The following is a 19,756-nucleotide window of genomic DNA, read 5'->3' on the forward strand; positions in this document are numbered from 1 at the left end:
GGTGGCGAGCCCATCACTTTGTCCACCCCTTTTGATAGGCCCACAATCTTCGAGCTCACGGGCATTGATTCTGATAAGCCCACCATCCGTCTATCTACCATCTGTAAATTTTGGACTGAGAAGAATGTGGTTGCGTCTTCCCCTTGAGTGGAGAAGAATCAATTTCTTCATAGCTTCTATCTCTACTAGGATGGCCAGTGCCTATTCAGTAACCCCTCGGACAGGGTGGATCTCTGATTTGCTTATTACTTTAGAGACCTCCAGAACATCCAAAGATATGATTGGGCTGGCTCCGCCTATGCCTACTTCTAGAAGATGATGGACCATCTGGCCTTGGGTGACCCGAACTTGTATGAGGCCTCCTACACTCTTCAGGTGAGAACCATTGGGTTGGCATACTTTTTATTATTTGCTTCATCTTACTGCTATGTCTGATTGACATTTTCCTCTTACAACCCTGGGCATATGAGCATCTGGACTTTCTCTCTCCTCCCTTGGCAGATGTAACATCTTTCCTCTCACCAAGAAATGGGGTGCGGGTAGGACCATCCATGGCGCATTGCCTATCACCACCACAGGAAGGGACGTCCTGAACCGATCACTGAGGTATGTCCTTGTTTCTTTCTCTCTTCTTTTTTTCTCATTTTTGCCTTTTTTTTTTTAACTTTCTCCAACACTGACCTCTCATTTTTGCAAGTGAACTAGATTCCCTTCCAGACAATGACCTTTCCGTAAATATCTCATCGGGACGAGGCTAGGTGGCTCACTGGTCTCTGTGTGCTGTTCTAGGGGCCTAGTGGCTCTGCTTGGTATCTCAGGGAGAGGGTTTCCAGGAAATGGTTTGATTCGAACGGCCGATTGGTTCCTTATCACCCTCCTCCGTCCATGCATAATCCTGAGACGCTTTTTAAAGAAGAGTTTCAGGCGGCCTTGATTGGGGTCAATGCGGATCATTTTACAGAGTCGACAAACGATTACCAGGAGTTCCTCCAACAAGATACTGTGTGCATACCGCTGACTTCTGATAGTCCTCAGGTATACCTTCTAGACTTCTTCTCACTCATTTTGGTTTCTTCATGAATGATGAACATGATTTCTTCTTCAGCATGATAGGCCAGTCATCTTTCTTGGCCGAAAATGCCCCTAGATTCGTGGGTGCTTCCACAGAGGGATCTTCCCACATGAGCACCGGGCTGGTTCACAATATGGCCGAACAGTCTTCCTCTATCCTAGTTTTCCACGGGGGATATACTACGATACACAAAATCCTGCAGTCTAAGTTATGTTTCTGAGGCTGCTCTAGACATTCTTTTGTTACAGATTTCTCCTCTGTGTATGCCGAGGTCACTGGATGATTCAGAGCCTTGACACTTGTTTGTATCGCCACACAGAACGGATACGGGACTAGGTACCTTTTGATATTTTATCCTTCCTGATAATGGATTCTTGCTAACATTGTCCTATTGTTAGGACCTGTATATTGCTGATATTGGGGCATGGCTGTGCCATTTCGATCTTGAATTTGGAGGTAGATGTCCTAATGCCAGGTATGGAGGTGGGATCCCTGATCCTAGACATGGGGGTGGGGTTCCTAATCCTGGGCATGGAGGTGTCGGCCCGAGTTATAGAGGTGGAGGGTCTGAGCTCGGATTTGGAGGTGGGGAGCCTTCCTTTGGAGCTGGTGGATCTGACTTCAGGAGTTGGGAGACTGTGACACCCTAAACTGAAAGCAGTTGAGTTCAGTGTCAGGACCTAGCTGGCACAGGAGATAGACTGCCTTGCTGTGATGGATTCACTTGTACAATAGAAGAGAGGGAAGTTTGGCAATCCTCTAGTTAGAAAGAGGTGTAAAATGGCCAAAATCGCAGTGGACCAGTCCTACAATGGGGGACTCAAGAACCCATAAGTCAGGGCAATAGATGGGCAAGAAATGGGCAAACCAGTGGGTTACCTAGCTGCTGACTGGCCTGTCGGTTAGGGTGGCAGAATGCAGGAAAAATTGGGATTTTTCATTGTAGGGGTCTATTTGAGAATTTTAACCCACCATTTACTTCAATGGAAAGTGGGGCCTACATGGGGTTATGAGATGTTAAAGTCTTAGATTAATTTAAATCAATTTATAGGGTCCAGTGAACAGACCTTAAGGTCTTATTTGGGCTGGCATATAAATACCTTCTATTAGCCCTAATGCCTTATTTATGCCAATCGAGTACTGCTAACAGAAAAGAAAGAAAGGAAAAGAGAAGAAGAAAGAAGGAAGTAAAAGGGGAGAAGAAGGAAGGAAGAGGGCTTCTGTACCTAGGGCTGCTATTGGACAGTTCAGCTAATAGGTATGAAATTCTTCTATGTATAATTGCAGAATTAAAATTGGTTCATCTGAATTCATAATCAGAATTAGGGATTTTAGTCCAATAAGAACTGTAATCAAGTCCCTAACAATTGTTTGGTTGCCCAGTAGAAGAATTCCCAAAATTTAGCAGAGTTCCGAGACCTAATTAGAATAAAACCATTATGTAAACCCTAGGGTAGAGGAATTTTTGCAATTGGGGTCAATTCATGCAAATTAATGAGGGAATTAGACTAATTGTAGCTTAAATTCTGCAGTAGGACAAAACCAGAATTTAAATTGGATTAAAATTGGATTTTTGATGTGTTGATTTGGAATTCTTCTAAAAACATTAAGCATGGATCTTAGACGTAGCATTGGACTTTAGTGACTGTAACCTGACCATTACAGTCCTAAATTTGTGTTTAGAGGGGGAATTGGTTCAATTATGCTAAAACCCCTAAATTCCCATCTAAATCCAGAATTTCTGAAATTGGAATGTAGAGTTACCTGGGTTAGCTAATGGAATTCCAGAGGTGGGTCAGTATGCTGCCCACATAGGCATACAAGACTCTCCATACAAGAGCAGACCAGTTAGGCTAGAAAAGAGACTCAATTTCTTGACCTGCAGTGTATAGCAGTATCAGTGGCAGAATCGGATTCTGCAGGAAATAGGCTGTGGCAGGTTTGACCGGCCAGCCGATTTTTGCCACCACAAACCTGCCGGTTAGGGTTTTTAGAGCCTTAATTTGCCACTGATTTGATTGTGAGAATTATGCCATAGGTAAGGTTGTTCCCATAGGGAATTTAAGATCATACTCCTACAGTAGGCAGTACCGAAGAAAGAAAAAAAAAAGAGGGGGGGCTGGCTTAGTGCAGATTTTTGAAGCCAATGCATACTTCTATTGTCCTATTGCTGCTGCAGCCCCTACTGTGCTCTACTGCTGCAGTTAAGGGTGTTAAGCAATTGGTGTTTGCTGCTACTATGCTGCTGCTGTACTGCTTTAAATTCTGAAGTCTCTTGTACAAGCAAGTTGTTTTGGGGAGCTGGAATTGCATGTTTCTTGCACCTGATACTCTACTGCTGTACCCCTGTAGAATTAAGGTAATGAAATGTTCCCTAAGGTCTGTACAGTAGGTATATTGCAGGTTAGAAATGGTTCCAGACAAATTCTCAAGCATGCAACCACCTGGAATTGGGAAACTTGGACTGTATGCATGGAATTTGTGTAAATTGTTGTTATAGAGAATGTATAGGTATAGACTACATGCTATTCATGTATATTGGAGGCTGTGTTCTGGTTTATAGTTATTTTCCCCCAAATTAATTCAGCCTCACTACGTGGAAATATGAAGGGAAGTATTCAGCCTTCAGCCCAACAACTCAAGTTGCTTAAATTTTAGTATTATGTGGAATTGGCTGGGCTGAGTTATAGCTCACTGAATTGGGTTGTTAAGTGCATGTAGAATGACCCTAGAGGTAGGACGAGACCCTCCCCATGCTGTCATGAGCTGTGGCTCTCGGCCTTGTACACAACCCAAGGCAACTATGGTTAAAAATCACATGTTGCAGAATTTCAGTAAACCATTGCTTGTATGGGTTGAGTAATCTGTTCAGCCTCTATTCTGCTGCTGATACCCTACCCCCCTAGTGGGTCATTTAACATATCAATTAATCATGTTTGGTCCTATAGAGTGGGTCAATTTGAGGCATCACCGAGGCTTGAAAGGTTGGGACTGTATAGGGGTTAGTAAGGGTTTATATAAGTTCAGGATAGAACCTATACGGAGGTATGCTAGGTATTTCTGTCTTTGACTTAATTGTATACCATTTACTTAGGAACCCAACATACTCAGCGAGGATACATGGTGACGGGAATTCCTCAGTAATGATTGGACTTTGGGTTTAAGGTGAGTGGGTGTTTGACTTATTTTGCAGAGTGTTTCTATATTTTTATTTTTGTGTGCCCATGTGTACTATGGTTGAATTCCATCTTTTGGCTGTATTTTATATAAAATTATAATAATTGCACATGTGGCATGGTTTTTCCGAGATTGATGTGATCATGGTTTTTGTGGATGTGTAGTAAGAGAGATGAGTGGTAATGATTGTAACATCAATGGTCTGAGGCACGGTGTGGCCGAGGGGGGAATCTAGTACTATGCGCTCACAGTTCGGTATCACAGTGATGGCCACCGATGTATGATTGGATGCTATGGATTAGTATGATGCATGTAGATTGTGTATGGTTAGGATTCACAGACCCTGGTGCTACACCCCTTGCCAGTAGGGGGTTAGATACTGGCTAATCCCAAGGGATGGTATGTTTGTGAGAGTACCATATCCGCAATACGACGTACTGTACTCAGAGGTGGATGTGACATGGGTGACCGAGGGGTTTGCCGCATCATGGACTATGTGTTTAATTTTGTATTCATACATCATGAATTATTGTATATGTGATTGTATGTACTCGATTGTGCATGAACCCCACCCCTCACTGAGCAAGTTGGAAGCTCACCCCACATATATGCTACTTTTTAGATGATAATGCAGGTACGGTGGTGCCGTTGGGAGGTGACTCAACCTCTTTTGGACCTGACTATGGAGGTGACTGGTTGATGCCAGATGCCGAAGAGCATGACCAGGACTGTGCCTGTGATCATTGTGCTTATGCGGCATCCTAAGATGCACGGTGTATTTTGGTTATTTTGATACTGAACTATTCATTGGTATTCTTTTGGGCTTATTATGTAGAAGTCATGAATATTTGTAAATGGGATAACATCGTTCTGATTATGTAATATCATTAGATAAATTCCCCATTTTAAATTTATGATCCGTTATTATACTCTGATTTCGCTGCAATTGCTCTTGTGGTTCGTGTTGTGTGGTTGTGAATGTTAAAGTATTGCTATCAGAGATCCTGGTACAGATGTAAAGCGGGTAAGCATCTTACTCAAACTATGGAATTCCATAAAGGAAATTGGGGTGTGACAAAAGGTAACCCAACAACCATGGTCTTGGAATCCTACAGATCGATCACCTATGTTGTGGACAGCCACGGTCTCGCAAATGATGCAATCCATTTTATTATTAAATCACATAGTACTACAACTAAGTCTGGTAAATACTACTACGACACATTAGGTTGTATCCCTGACCCCGGCACTCGCACTTCGGTCACCCAACGATACAAACCCTAGTCATGATTAAGAGTCTGCTGGTCCCTAAATGCGACCATTGGTCATCCAGCAAACTCTTGATAACTCCCTCCTGACAGTTATAGCACCAGAATTACCATTGGCCAAGCCAGACTAGTTCACGCCTTCGGCAACAATCACATCATACCGTAGATGTGGCATTCCAGTTCATCGAACATACCACTGTTGGGTTATCCAACACCTTACCTGTGATACCCTACTTTTAAAACCTAGTTTACTTACACGGTTGACCCAGTTTAACCATGCAGGACCCGGACCAGAGAGGGTTAAGGCGGGTTCCCTATGGACCATGATGGCAAGGGTGACTTTGAACACAGGTTGGCTAGACAAGTCCGAGTCAGTGCCAAAGGAGACAGGTGTACCCAAGCCATGTACATGCACGTATCATAAGGCCATGTACGGGTAATATTGGTATGAAGCCGTATCCTAAAGTGTATACGTATTATATATCTTATGCTGAGAGTGAGATACATGCTGAGAGTCAAATTCCATCAAAATCTCAATTGTTTGGCTAAGTTTTGACCAACAGGTGGGCGGTCACAGGTGGGCGAACCCTCCCACCAGTGTGACCCACCCATGTGGTTACTAAATATTGTCTAGTATAAATAGTACTTATTATTTTTCGTTTTTCTCATTTAATGCCTTAAAGAGTGGGTGAGAAAAGTAAAGAAGAGAGAGAAAAGAAAGGAAGAAAAGAGAACGAAGAAGAAGAAAGGAAAAGAAAAAGAGGAAGAAATGATTTTAAGCGACGTCGAGGTTTGATCTTCTAATTCCGGCATCGAAAAAGTGGTCCCCAACACGAGACCTACGATTTGAGGTGAGTGAAGGCTATTCTTCTTAAACTTTCACAAAACCCCAAGTAAAACCCTTGACTTGGATAGAGTTCCATGAGATCTTGTTAATCCCACTTGAGATGATGAATCTAAGGTTTAATAGATGGTCTATGTGTTGATTTTGAAGGTTTAAAGAAGTTTTTGCATGATTTGAGAAGCATTAGCGATTTCTTGAGTTAAGAGGTATTTTGGGGTTTTGGAAGAGTTCTTCAGAAAAAAAGGTAAGATTGCTTTTCAATCCTTAAATCTAACTTAGATCTAGGTTAGAATCATCTTATGAGACCTTAGATGTGTGGAAAATGTGATTGAAACAGCCCCATTTGGTTTTTCCAAGGTTGAGGAGTGTTTTAAGAGAAAAAACCAATTTTCACACCAACAGGTGGGTGTAGACCGGCGAGCGAACCTGCCCACCTGTAGGGGCCCACCTGTTAGGGCAGAACCTTAATTCCAACAGGTCGGCAAGGACTGATGGACCATCTGGCCCGCCTGTTGAACCGATGGGCGAAGACCAGTGGGCTATTTGGCCCACCTGTTGACCGGTGGGCGAAGACCGATGGGCTATCCAACCTGCCTGTTGAACCGGTGGGCTGTCTGGCCCACCTGTTGACCCACCAGTCAGATTTTTGAGCCCGAATGGGCCCAAAACGGGCGGGTAACCTTCTTTTATGATTTTAAATATGATTTAAATATTAAACCTCGTTAGTTTTAACCCCAAGGCGGTGAAATGCTAACCTCATTCGGTTATGATAGGTTCCACTAGAATTTATGTTTCTTACACCGGATCTCACCCTTACCGAATGTGAGCTTTTGTACCCAACAAGTAAGTGGGGAGAGGACATTTGACTTTATTTTAAGGTGTGTTTGTGCATCATTAAATTGTATCTAGACTAGCCATGTCATCATGTAAATTTTGTGTAGATTAGTCATCCTCGTATGCCATTCGCAGGCATTGCTTGTGCATTCTAAACAAATGAGTTATGATATGTGTGTTGTACTTTACATTCTCAATGCTAAATGATTGATGTGCTTATGTGATGAATGGTTGGATTACTGTGCGTGATGCATTATTAGACTAGACGCCGTAGTCAGTTTGGAAACGAGTGCATTGGTGGCCCGTGGTATGGGACACAATGGCACTATGCAATCGTACTTTGTCATATAGGAGCATGCGGCTTAGGATTATCGTTCCCTGTGCTATGACCCTTCCCAACAGGGGTTGAGGTGTTGGGTTATCACTTGGGGGGAAGCAGTGGTCGCGGTTGTCAGGTTACTGTGGCAGTTAAACATATGCCTGACTGGTTCTTAAGACAATCAGCAACCTCAGTGGTATATTCAAGAGAGCCAATTGTACTGCTTTTAAATTTCCAAGGTCGGCACCTTTACATTTCTATCATTTACTTTTATGTTGAGAGTCGGTGGTCGGCATGCTTTACTTTTTTAAGTATTCACGGTGGGCCTTCTCCGACAACCCTATGGCCGTATCGCTGGATGGAATTCGTGACTCGTACCCGGGGGCATATGCGCACTGTGGTTGTGAGCAACAGATAAGACTTAGTAATGTTGTTTAGGTGGATAAGATTTAAAATGAATTACATTGCATATAGTGCAAATGGATGTGAATGTTTGTGTGGTCTTTCTTTTCACTCATTGAGCTAGTGAGCTCATCCCACGTGCACACCTCTTTTAGATGATTTTGCAGGTCACCCGCCTGAAGATCAGGAGTCAGGCCCCACAGTCAAGTTTCCTATTGAGGATTGGTGGGTCCCTGAGAAGTATGAGCACGGTGCTGATTGCATGTGCGAGGGCTATGCTGCGGGACCACAGTAATGACACCGTACAAGATTTTGCTTTTTGATTTTTGATGACCTCCCATTTGTGTACTTGATATGTAAATTGTTATTCTTTTTATGTAAATATCATGCCTGCGAGCCCACATGTACTTAGCTATATATTATAATTTGGGTATCAAATATATTGGGGATATTTACAGGTAACTTAACTCTTTCGCTGAACTTTTGAACACTTATCTTAGATGTGGGTATGCTGTGGTGAGGTACTGTATCAATGATCCTGACAGGTTTTGGATTAACCGGAGTTAACTCGGTCACCGGTCTAGTTCTGTGTGAACGGGGCGTGACATTACCCCCTATTGGCAAGGGGACGTAGCATGGAGAATGTCTCCTAACCACAATATCCTACATGCCTTGCATAATGATACCGTTAGTATGGACAACTCGATATCGGAATCACCATCAGCCACAAAGTGGGTCTATCTCCAAGTATAGTCCTGGGGTATACGATACCAGAATTACCATCAGCCAGAAAGTACAACCCACGACTATATACCTATTCTAGCATACAAGTAGTTGAGAATGGACCATGCAACACTGGAATTACCATCGACCACGAAGCGTATCCATTTCCAAATGCAGTCCCAGAGTACACAATACAAAAATTACCATCAGCCACAAAGTGTAATCCGCGACTACATCTAATCTAATGCACATAATCAATGCATAAATGCAACATCCACACAACGATCACAGTACAGGAACCACCTCAGCCACATCGGATCCCGTCACACATATCAACATACATAACATATCATAATTTCCAATTCCATATCATAAGAATTCAAGAATATTACATGTCAACATATTCACATATGCAAAGTGACAAATTAGGAGCATTCATGAATGCATACACATGTCATTCTACAAATGTAAACACTCCACAAAATAAAAATCAACCACCCCTCATATCGGTTGTTCTTGGTTGGATCGGGTTCTGAGTATGTCAACTGGGTATCAACTCACGATCAGTCTTGTTGTATATGCTTGCCTATGTCCTAGGTACACGAGTAATCGGGTGTTAACGTGTGTCAGAAACACCGAAGGGGGACCCACAAGGCCTGCCCCAAGAAGCACAAACACTTTTAATTTTGATAGTACTAGGTAGGTCACCGGAAATATGCCATTGGAAGTAGCCCAGGTTGTTTTCAGTGGGTGTTTCCGGTGGATTCCCAAAATTGAACCCACTAATTTGGGGCTTTCTGGCTCTGGCCCGATCACTGGGATTTGTTCCGTGGAGTTTGTAGAGGGTCTTCACACCTTCATCTTAAGCTAAAGAAATTTTGATTCCACCGAGCTGTTTGGGTGATATGACGATCGAAAGATCAAAATCCTAACTAGGCATTTGGTCATAAGTGTTGCCGAAGCTCACCTGGCTTGGTTTGAGCTTGACAATCATACCGGGGAAGTGAAATGAACATTCCTCGAGCTACGAGAGGTTTCGGGGTCAAGACTCACTTCTCAAACCTGGTGAATCCCTCCCTTGTACAAGTACTCTAACCCAAAATGAAGACAGAAGGTGGTAGGGAGAGGTGGCACCTACCTCCGGCAAGAATCCGGCAATAGGATGTGGAACCGGGAGCTGGGTCAAGCTCCAAATTCCATCTCCTTCTTCTCTTCATTTCTCTCCACTTCTTACCCTTTCCCATGTTTTGGACTAGTGAGAGGTGAAAAATGAACTCACCTCTCCTATTTAAACTAAGTCACATACTTAAGGCCTGTTTGGTTGGTCCCTATCCGGTCCAAGTGAGTTAAACTAGCATTTGGGACACGTGGGCCCACCTCCTTGGACTCATAAGGTGTACATATCACACGAAAGGTGTGGGAGAGCCTGTGGGGTCATCCGGAGTTGTTTATGATGCGGGTGGTGGGGCCCACGGGCATCAGAACCCAACCAGCAGCCTATTAGGCCACCGGATTCTGCCCAGACTGTTTCCGATGGGTTATTTCTGGTGGTCAAGGTAGTGCTGTGCCTTGACTGCCTGCTGTCCCCACTTGGCCCTTGCACAGGTGGTTGCCCTAGGTTGTGACATGGTCTTTCAACAATTTTGGTGCATGCTGGGACTCGGGTGAGGGGTGTCGGTCACTTACCGTCTGGGGTCAAAAGGTTAGAATCCCCTCCAGTTGGATTGACAAGAAATACACACGAAAGTGGGGTCATCTCTCCCCCTTTTACAATAATCCGCCACGAGCTCAAACCCGGTGGTTGATGAGCACATTTATGTGTGAAATCTAGGGTAATAAAATATGCATTTTATAATTTTAGAATGGAGCTACCTTGGGTTTTACTCTGTTTTTGTAGGTTTTGTATTTTAAAGGCTTTAAGCATTATCGGACATCATATCTCTCCAGCAACAACTACATAGTGTAGTTGGTGAGCTATGGTGTGCAAAATTCCCTTGCTCACTAGGAGGTCTCAAGTTTGAATCTCATAGTTTTCTTTTTTTTGGAGAATTTTGTTGAAGATTTCCTACTTTTCATTCACTTAAAGCATTAAGGGCATGGAGGGGATTTTCACATCAAATTAGAAGCAAGGAAAATCGTGGAAGGGGTTCCTGCAGCAAGAAGAGAAAAAAAAAAAGGAAAGAAACAAAAAAAAAAGGGAGAAATAAATCTTGTCCAAATCTTCTCTCTCCTCCACATCATCACCAAAAGATTGTCCAAATCACACAAAGCAAGAAGGAAAATTATCCCTTGGAGGGAGAAAAAGAAGAGAAATAAATTAAAAAAAAAAAAGAAAGAAAATAAGAAAAACAAAAAATTATAGGAAATTTCTCAAAGTTTATTTCTCTCTTCTCTTTCCTCCACCTTAGCACTTTTGGTCTCAAAAGATCTCACTACCAATTGTGGGTTTCTCCCTTTTAGGAAAGAGAAATTTGTTACCCTACCTCCCCATTCCCTATAAATACAACTCATGTAAGAGGAGGGAAAACACTTCATTCTTCTTCTAGGTTTTTTTTTAGTTGCTTTATCTCTTTCTCTAGCTCTAGTTCTAGGTTTATGCTTTAAACACTTTTGTAAGTTCTTTTTATTCAATTAATGCAAGCACTTTTGTTTTTGATTCAGTTTTTTTATTTTTATTGTTTAAGCAATTGAAGTTGTAATTTTCAAGTTCTAGTTCTAGGCTTAGTTCTAGGTGACAAGAATAAGCTATGAAGCATGTCTTTCAAGTTCAATTTTTTTCTTCAGATTTGTTTTCTCTAGTACTAGAAATTTCAGATTTGGTTTATTCCAGATCTGGTTTTTAGTATTGGTAGTATCTCAAATCAATCAAGTTTTCAGTTCAAGGGTTGAAGTTCAAGTAAGTAGGCTCCCTCAATAGTCTTCTCTCCCCCCTCTCATTCCCTCTTCTGACTACCCTTTCTTTCTTAATTTAGGATTTTAATTTCAGTTGTTACATTATTTCTATCCCTTTCCCCCAAGGTTCATGGCTAGTGTATGTGTTGGCTTTGCCCCTCCTAGCCATAGAACCATCAATTTATTGCTTTTATTTTAATTGTCTCCCTTTCCCTAAAGCCAAGTAGAGTAACCCTTGTAAGAGTGACTCTCTGGTCAAGTAGGGAAGCTCATATTATGATGCATCCCTCGGGCTAAGTAGAGAAACCTACTTGTGAGTCTCTCTCTAGCTTTATCCCCTTTCTTTTACTTTATTTTTATTTCAGTATTTTTTTCCTTTATTTATTTATATTATTTTTTTTTAATTGCGTGGGTTGTTTATTTTTAGTTATTTATTTATTTAATTTTAATTGCGTGGCTTGCGTCTTTAAATTCTTAGATGACGAATGGTTAGGACGTTATTTTAGATACATATGTTTAGGACGGTAATTAGAATTAGATCACAACCATTAATCTGTTCACTTTCGCATTATTAAAAGAAGTAAAAAAATAAAGTAGCTGCTCTCCCTATGTTTGACCCGTCGCTACAATGATCCGTACGCTTGCGGTTACATTTAAAATCTCAAACAAGTTTTTGGCGCCGTTGCCGGAGAGATAGTTCCATGTTATTTTTCTCTTTCTTTTGGTAAATCGGAGTACTTTGTTTGCTTTGTTTTGTTTTTCCTTTTCTTTTGTTAAATTCCTGAGAAGAACAACTTGTAATAATAGTTGTATCAGTGGAGGTCGCCATGCCTTACAGTATGATAAAGACAGGTTTCGCCCTGTAGCAGTACCTCAGGAATTGACCTGAGCAACCTCGGATCCCTGCCGGTAAGCTCCCAAAAAGCCAAAAAAATTAAAAAATATAAAAAAATCATAAAAAAAAAAGTTTTGCTATCCATTCTTTTGTGCTTATCTTACTCTGATTGTGGGTAGTTTTCTGTTGCATGAGTGTTAGGTGGGTACGTAATACTAAGAATCAATTAGAAAGAAGAGATCCAACAAGTAGTGACCCTATACATTTGTTCTCTTTAAAACCCTTCAATATGGGAGACCAACAGCAAAATCCTTCACCTAAATCTCTGAAAGACAGGTTCTACCCTGCTAGAACAACCCAACCTTCCTGCATAGTTCTACCACAAGCCCAGGGTAATAATTTTGAACTTAAATCTCAATACATTACTATGTTGCCCAACTTCCATGGGTTGACCTCTGAGGATGCATACCTATTTCTAAGGGAATTTGAAGAGGTATATGTTCTAATTAAGATCCAACAACTTTCTGATGATGCTGTTAAGCTTAGGTTTATCACTTTTGCATTAAAAGACCAAGCTAAGAAGTGGTTGTATGGGTTACCCACAAATTCCATAACCTCATGGGAATAGTTCACAGTTGTCTTCCTTAAGAAGTTTTTCCCAACTCATAAGACCAATAAGCTTAGAAGTGATATCCTTCAGTTTAGGCAAAAGCCTAGTGAGTCATTTTCCAAACTTATGGAGAGATTCAAGGATCTACTCGAAGAATTCCCTCACCATGGCCTAGACCTATGGCATTTATGTCAAATAATTTATGAGGGTCTTGATTACCCAACTAAACAAATGATAGAGTCTATGTGCCCTGAGGGATTCACATCCTTTACAGATGAAGGAAAGGCATGGGAATTCTTACTTGACTTAGCTGACAAATCCCGTGAGTGGGAATCAACCCAAGAGAGTGAAAGAACCATAGGAGGAAAAGAATATTTTATGGATAGGATAGTAGCCAAGGGAGCCCATTTGGATAGCCTAATCAAGAGAATTGAGGCTATTGCTTCTAGAGAGCCATCATCAGTCAATTTGGTTAAGATTTGTGCTTGGTGCCAGTCCCCTGAACATCTCATAGAAGAATGCTCCTACACCTCTGAGGGCACTTCTAATGATAGTGTTAATGCCTTATACCAGAATAATCCATATAGTAATACCTACAATCCAGGATGGAGAAATCACCCAAACTTCTCTTGGAATTAGGGCAACCAAGCAGGGCCTTCCAATTTCCATAATCAAGGTCAATCTGGACTTCAGAGGCCTCTATTTACACAACAATCTTTTTTCCAAAATACTTTTCCTAGGTCAAATGTAGGACCTCAGGCTAGTTTTCCTAGGCCCCCTCTCCTATCATCTTATCAGCAACCCCCTGGGTTTACCAACACTGGAGAGGCAAGTAGAATAAGTGACTTGAAAAAAAATATGGCCCTCCTCATGACAAGCCATCAAAATCTTACGAGATAACTCACTCAAGTTGTCTCAATTATGCGTGAGAGGGAGAAAGAAACTTTACCCAGTCAATCAGAGCCTAACTCTAGGCATCATCAGCCTGTTAGTTCACAAATATCAACTAATGCACCACTGAATATAGTACAAGGTCAGACCCAACGAGGGCCCTCTAACCAATGTAATGTTGTTTATGCCCTTAGGAGTGGTAGAGAGTACCAACAGGGCATTCCTAAATCTTCCTCATCTATTACTCCTGTTAACTCTCCTTCAGTTGAGGACACAAGTGTGCCTCTTGTTTCAAGTTCGTCTGATGAACCTAAAGATTTTTCTGAAACTAAAGATGATTTGGTTGAGGAAACCAAAAATGATTCTTCTGAACAGGGGCAAATCCCTAATAGTCCTTATGTTCATCCTGCCCCATTTTGTAATCGCTTGGTAAACAAAAGGAAGACTGCTTCCAGGGATAAAATTTTAGAAGTCTTCAAAAAGGTAGAAGTGAACATCCCTCTTTTGGATGCCATATCCCAGATCCCCGCCTATGCAAAGGTATTGAGCGATTTGTGTACTCACAAACGTATCACTAGTGTGCCCAAAAATGCGTTCTTGGCAGGTAACATTAGTTCCATAATTATTCAGCCTATAGCAGCCAAGTATAAGGATCCAGGGAGCCCCACCATATCTTGTGTCATAGGCAACACCTACATTGAGCATGCCTTACTTGAACTTGGCGTAAGTGTGAATCTTTTACCTTACCATGTGTACAAGTAACTTGGATTGGGAGAATTGAAAGCCACTGGAACTATTCTTCAGTTGGCAGATAGGTCTATTAAAATTCTTAAAGGGATGGTTGAGGATGTCTTACTAAAGGTGGGGGAATTTATTTTCCTTGTTGATTTCATTGTGTTAGATACTAAGCCCTTCTCAACCAAGAATGAGATCTCAATAATTCTAGGAAGACCATTCTTGGCTACCAGTAATGCATTAATCAACTGCCGGAATGGTTTCCTAAGATTATCTTTTGGTAACCAAAATGTTGAGTTTAACATGTTTAGGATAGGCAAGAAACCACATATGGAAGAAGAGATTAATATGATTGAGGATTTTTTGGATTTTTCTGATAATTTAATTACCAACTTTGATATTAATTTTGATTCAGAATTCCAAGAGTGTATGGATGAGTTGGATGATGATAGTGAAAATTTCTTTTCTAAAGTCTTGAGTCTTCATACACCTGTGGAGCCCTTAGGACCCCTTTCCAATTCCATTCCCAAACCTTCCATAGTTGATGCCCCTAAGCTAGATCTTAAGGAGTTGTCATCTAATTTGAGGTATACTTTCCTAGGGCCTGACCAAACTCTTCCTGTAATAATTTCTTCAAATTTGACTTCTAGCCAGGAAGAGGAGTTACTTAAAGTGTTAAAAGATAATAAGGAAGCCCTAGGTTGGACCATGACTGATATCAAGGGTATAAGCCCTTCTATTGTGCAACATCATATACATCTTATGGAGGATTCCAAACCATCCACGGAACCCCAAAGAAGAGCAAACCCAGTGATGATGAAAGCTATTAAGAAAGAGATCCTAAAGTGCTTGGATCATGAAATAATTTATCATATTTCTGACAGCCAATGGATAAGCCCAGTTCACGTAGTACCTAAGAAGTCTGGTGTGACTGTAGTTCCCAATGCCAATAATGAACTAATTCCAACCCGTGTCCAATCTGGGTGGAGAGTGTGCATAGACTACAGGAAACTTAATGTGGCAACCTAGAAGGACCACTTCCCATTGCCATTCATTGACCAGATGTTAGAGAGGTTAGCTGGACATGAATACTATTTTTTTCTTGATGGATATTCCGGCTATAACCAGATCCCATTGCTTTAGAGGACCAACATAAGACCACTTTTACATACCCATATGAAACATTTGCTTACAGGTGTATGCCCTTTGGGCCTTGCAATGCCCTTGCTACATTCCAACGATGCATGATGAACATATTTTCTGACATGGTCAAAAAATTCTTAGAAGTATTTACGGATGACTTTTCAATTTATGGGAATTCCTATTCTAAATGTCTTCATCATCTTTCTCTAGTTTTGAAAAGGTGTATATTTAAGAATTTGATTTTGAATTAGGAGAAATGCCATTTCATGGTTAAATCTGGTATTGTTTTAGGCCATGTAATATCTAAGGAGGGAATTAAGGTAGATAGAGCCAAAGTGGATTTAATTGATAATTTACCACCTCCTCAATCTGTTAAGGACGTCTGATCTTTTCTAGGGCATGCGGGCTGCTATAGAAGGTTTATTAAAAACTTTAGTCAGTTAGCCCGACCTCTCACTTCATTACTTGCCAAAGATCAAACTTTTGAGTTTTCTAAAGAATGCCTAGAATCATTCAAACAACTTAAGAAGGAGTTGACCAATGCACCCATTGTTCAACCACCTGTTTGGACTGAACCTTTTGAACAGATGTGTGACGCTTCAGATTTTGCCATAGGAGCGGTTTTAGGTCGAAGGATTAATAAGTTACCCACTGTCATTTATTATGCTAGTAGGACCTTAAATGATGCACAATTCAATTATACAACCACTGAAAAAGAATTTTTAACGGTTGTGTTTGCATTAGAAAAGTTTCGGTCTTACTTAGTTGGTTCACATGTGGTGGTGTATACTGATCATTCTGCTCTTAGATACTTAGTTCAGAAGAAGGATGCCAAAGCCCATCTCATTAAGTGGGTTTTACTTTTGCAAGAGTTTGATTTAGAAATTAAGGATAAAAAAGGAGTTGAAAACCTAGTTGCAGACCATTTATCCCGGCTTTCCAATTCCTTGACTGTCGATTCTCCAGTCAACTAGAACTTTCCAGATGAACAATTATTTGCAGTGTCCAGTGAACCATGGTTTGCTGACATTGTCAACTTCTTAGTTTCAAGTGTGACTCTGGATCACTGGTCCACCCAAGATAAGTATAGGTTTCATTCCCAAGTTAAGCACTTTTTCTGAGATGATCCTTATTTGTTTAAGATATGTCCGGATCAGATTATCTGACGATGTGTTCCTGATCATGAGCAACATTCTATTATCTCTTTTTGTCATGATCATGCATGTGGTGGACACTTTGGACCTAAGAAGACTGCCGCAAAGGTTCTCCAATGCGGATTTTATTGGCCCACTCGTTTTAGAGATGCTTTTGATTTTGTAAGGCTTGTCCCGCCTGCCAGTCTTTTGGCCGTATCAATAAGAGGAACATGATGCCCCTCAACCCTATTTTGGTAGTTGAGATCTTTGATGTATGGGGCATCGATTTTATGGGACCATTCCCTAATTCTTTTGAGAATTTGTACATACTTTTGGCCGTTGATTATGTTTCTAAATAGATAGAGGCCATACCTTGTAAATCTAATGACCACAAAGTGGTGGTCCAGTTTCTCAAAGAGAACATTTTTTCCCGCTTTGGTATACCACGTGCAATAATTAGTGATAGGGGTACTCATTTTTGTAATCGGCCTTTTGAGGCCTTAATGAAAAAGTATGGGATCATCCATAAGTTATCTACCCCTTATCACCCCCAAACTAGTGGCCTAGTGGAGGTGTCTAATAGGCAGATCAAACAAATCTTGGAGAAAACTATTAATCCCAACTGTAAGGATTGGTCCCTTAGGCTCATTGATGCCTTGTGGGCCCATCGGACTGCATTCAAGACCGATCTTGATCAGTCTCCCTACCGTAAAAGCTTGTCACTTACCAGTTGAGTTGGAGCATAAGGCCTTTTAGGCCATCAAGAAGCTCAACTTTGATTTGTCTGATGCAAGAATTCATCGTAGGCTCCAACTATCTGAGTTAGAGGAACTTAGGAATGAAGCCTATGAAAGTTCTAGGATTTACAAGGAAAAGACCAAAGCTTTCCATGATAAACACATTCAGCGTAAATCTTTTGCAATTGGTGATAAGGTCTTATTATACAACTCTCGATTGCATCTTTTTCCTGGTAAGCTTGGATCCTGATGGGATGGCCCGTTTATTGTCCATAATGTATATCACCACAGGGCTATGGAGATTTTGAATCCAGGAACAGGGGTAATTTCGAAGGTTAATGGTCAGCGTTTGAAACCATTCCTTGCGTTTTCTAATACTGGTGGTGAAGAGGTCATGGATCTCCATGAACCTCTTTACACTGATGATTAACTTTTAATCAGGTATGACCCCCTTGCATTGTCTTCGTTTTTATTTCTTTCTATGGTTTGAGGACATTGCATGACTTAAGTGTGGGGGAGGGAAACCAGTTTCTGCTTTTTCAACTTTGTTTTATTTGTTTTTCTTTTTGTTTTTTGAGCTTGCTAAAGGATGAAGTCCTACTTTGGCTTTTGGCTAATGATCATACCATTTGGTTGCTTGATGTATGAAAATAAAAGTTTTGACTAAGGTACCCATTTTGAACGTATAAAAACCCTGTTGAGAAGAAAGAAACAAGCCTGTGTCTTAAGATGAGACTTTCTTCTGAAAAATAAGAGACCCCTATTTTATGGTGTTGGACCATATGTAAGTCTGTGGGTTCCTTGTACTTTTGATTTGGAGTTGAGACATTCTTTTTAATTTGGCATGAGTTTTCAAATGCACAATTTTAAATGAAATGTGAAATGTGGTATAAAAAAGAATAAGAGTTGATTCCCTTGGAACTAGACAGGGCATTGCGCCTCCGGAAGCGTGGTGTCTTGATTGAAATTCCTTGGGAGGAAACTTCTGAAGGAACTCTAGCATCACTGTCTTTGTGGGCATATGCAAAAAGCGAAGCTACATAGTAACTTGGTTGTCTGGTGTTTTCTCCACTATGTCATTTAGGCCAAAAGTAGTGGAGTAGAATAGAGTTTATTAAGCGAAAAAAAAGGAGAACAAAATATGCAAATGTCATTAATGCTTAGTAATATATTTTGGTAAAAAACACTCCAACGCTTTAGTTATTGGTTCCCTATTTCTTCACAAGTGGTTTTGCCTTAAGATAAGGATGTTTTGGAAGAGACGAGGTGAGTTCCAAATTAAGAAATATGCTAGTGCCTGGAATTGATAAAGGGTAATAAAAGTTCAAGTGTGGGGGTCCCTTGTAAGAGAAATTATCTTTGCTTCGGATCGGTATGGCCCTTACCTTTAGCCAAGGTTGGGATTTGTTTATTCTGAATTTTGGGTGTATATTCACTACAAACACCCACGAGACACAACTCGTCCACTAGGGGGTCCTAGGGGTTTAAAGGCTTGTTGTACATGCTAAGTGCAACCGTGATTCCTATGAAAGTGAGTTAGGATTTTTATTTTTATTCTTTTTCTTTTTGTTTTGCTCAAGGACTAGCAAAGTCTAAGTGTGGGGGAATTCTAATGATCACATTTATGTGTGAAATCTAGGGTAATAAAACATGCATTTTATATATTTAGAATGGAGCTACCTTGGGTTTTACTCTCTTTTTGCAGGTTTTGTATTTTAAAGGTTTTAAGCATTATCGGATGTCATATCTCTCCAACAACCACTACATAGTGTAGTTGGTGAGCTATGGTATGCAAAATTCCCTTGTTCACCAGGAGGTCTCAAGTTCGAATCTCATGGTTGTCATTTTTTTGGAGAATTTTGTTGAAGATTTCCTCCTTTTCACTCACTTAAAGCACTAAGGGCATGGAAGGGATTTTCACATCAAATTAGAAGCAAGAAAAATCATGAAAGGGGTTCCTACGCAAGAAGAGAAGAAAAAAAAAAAAAAAAAAAGGAAAGGAAAAAAAAGGGTGAAATAAATCTTGTCCAAATCTTCTCTTTCCTCCACATCATCACCAAAAGATTGTCCAAATCACACAAAGTAAGAAGGAAAATCGTCCATTGGAGGGAGAAAAAGAAGAGAAATAAAAAAAATAA

At 40.8% G+C, this 19,756-nt stretch overlaps 1 long non-coding RNA gene and 1 other non-coding gene across 3 annotated transcripts; one reads left to right on the forward strand and one right to left on the reverse strand.

Moving 5' to 3' along the window:
- The first annotated feature begins 442 nt into the window (after window positions 1–442).
- On the forward strand, window positions 443–5,178 carry LOC122092462. Of its 2 annotated transcripts, none has more exons than XR_006144142.1 (3): window positions 443–606; window positions 698–1,035; window positions 4,872–5,178. It is a non-coding gene; the product is annotated as an uncharacterized LOC122092462 (long non-coding RNA). The 2 variants fall into 2 exon arrangements; XR_006144141.1 differs by having other exon boundaries at window positions 444–606; window positions 706–1,035.
- A 7,864-nt stretch (window positions 5,179–13,042) lies between these two features.
- Window positions 13,043–13,149, reverse strand: LOC122092495. Its single transcript, XR_006144158.1, has one exon. It is a non-coding gene; the product is annotated as a small nucleolar RNA R71 (small nucleolar RNA).
- Window positions 13,150–19,756: the final 6,607 nt, after the last annotated feature.

This window comes from Macadamia integrifolia, chromosome 10, assembly GCF_013358625.1.
Source record: "Macadamia integrifolia cultivar HAES 741 chromosome 10, SCU_Mint_v3, whole genome shotgun sequence".
NCBI lineage: Eukaryota > Viridiplantae > Streptophyta > Magnoliopsida > Proteales > Proteaceae > Macadamia > Macadamia integrifolia.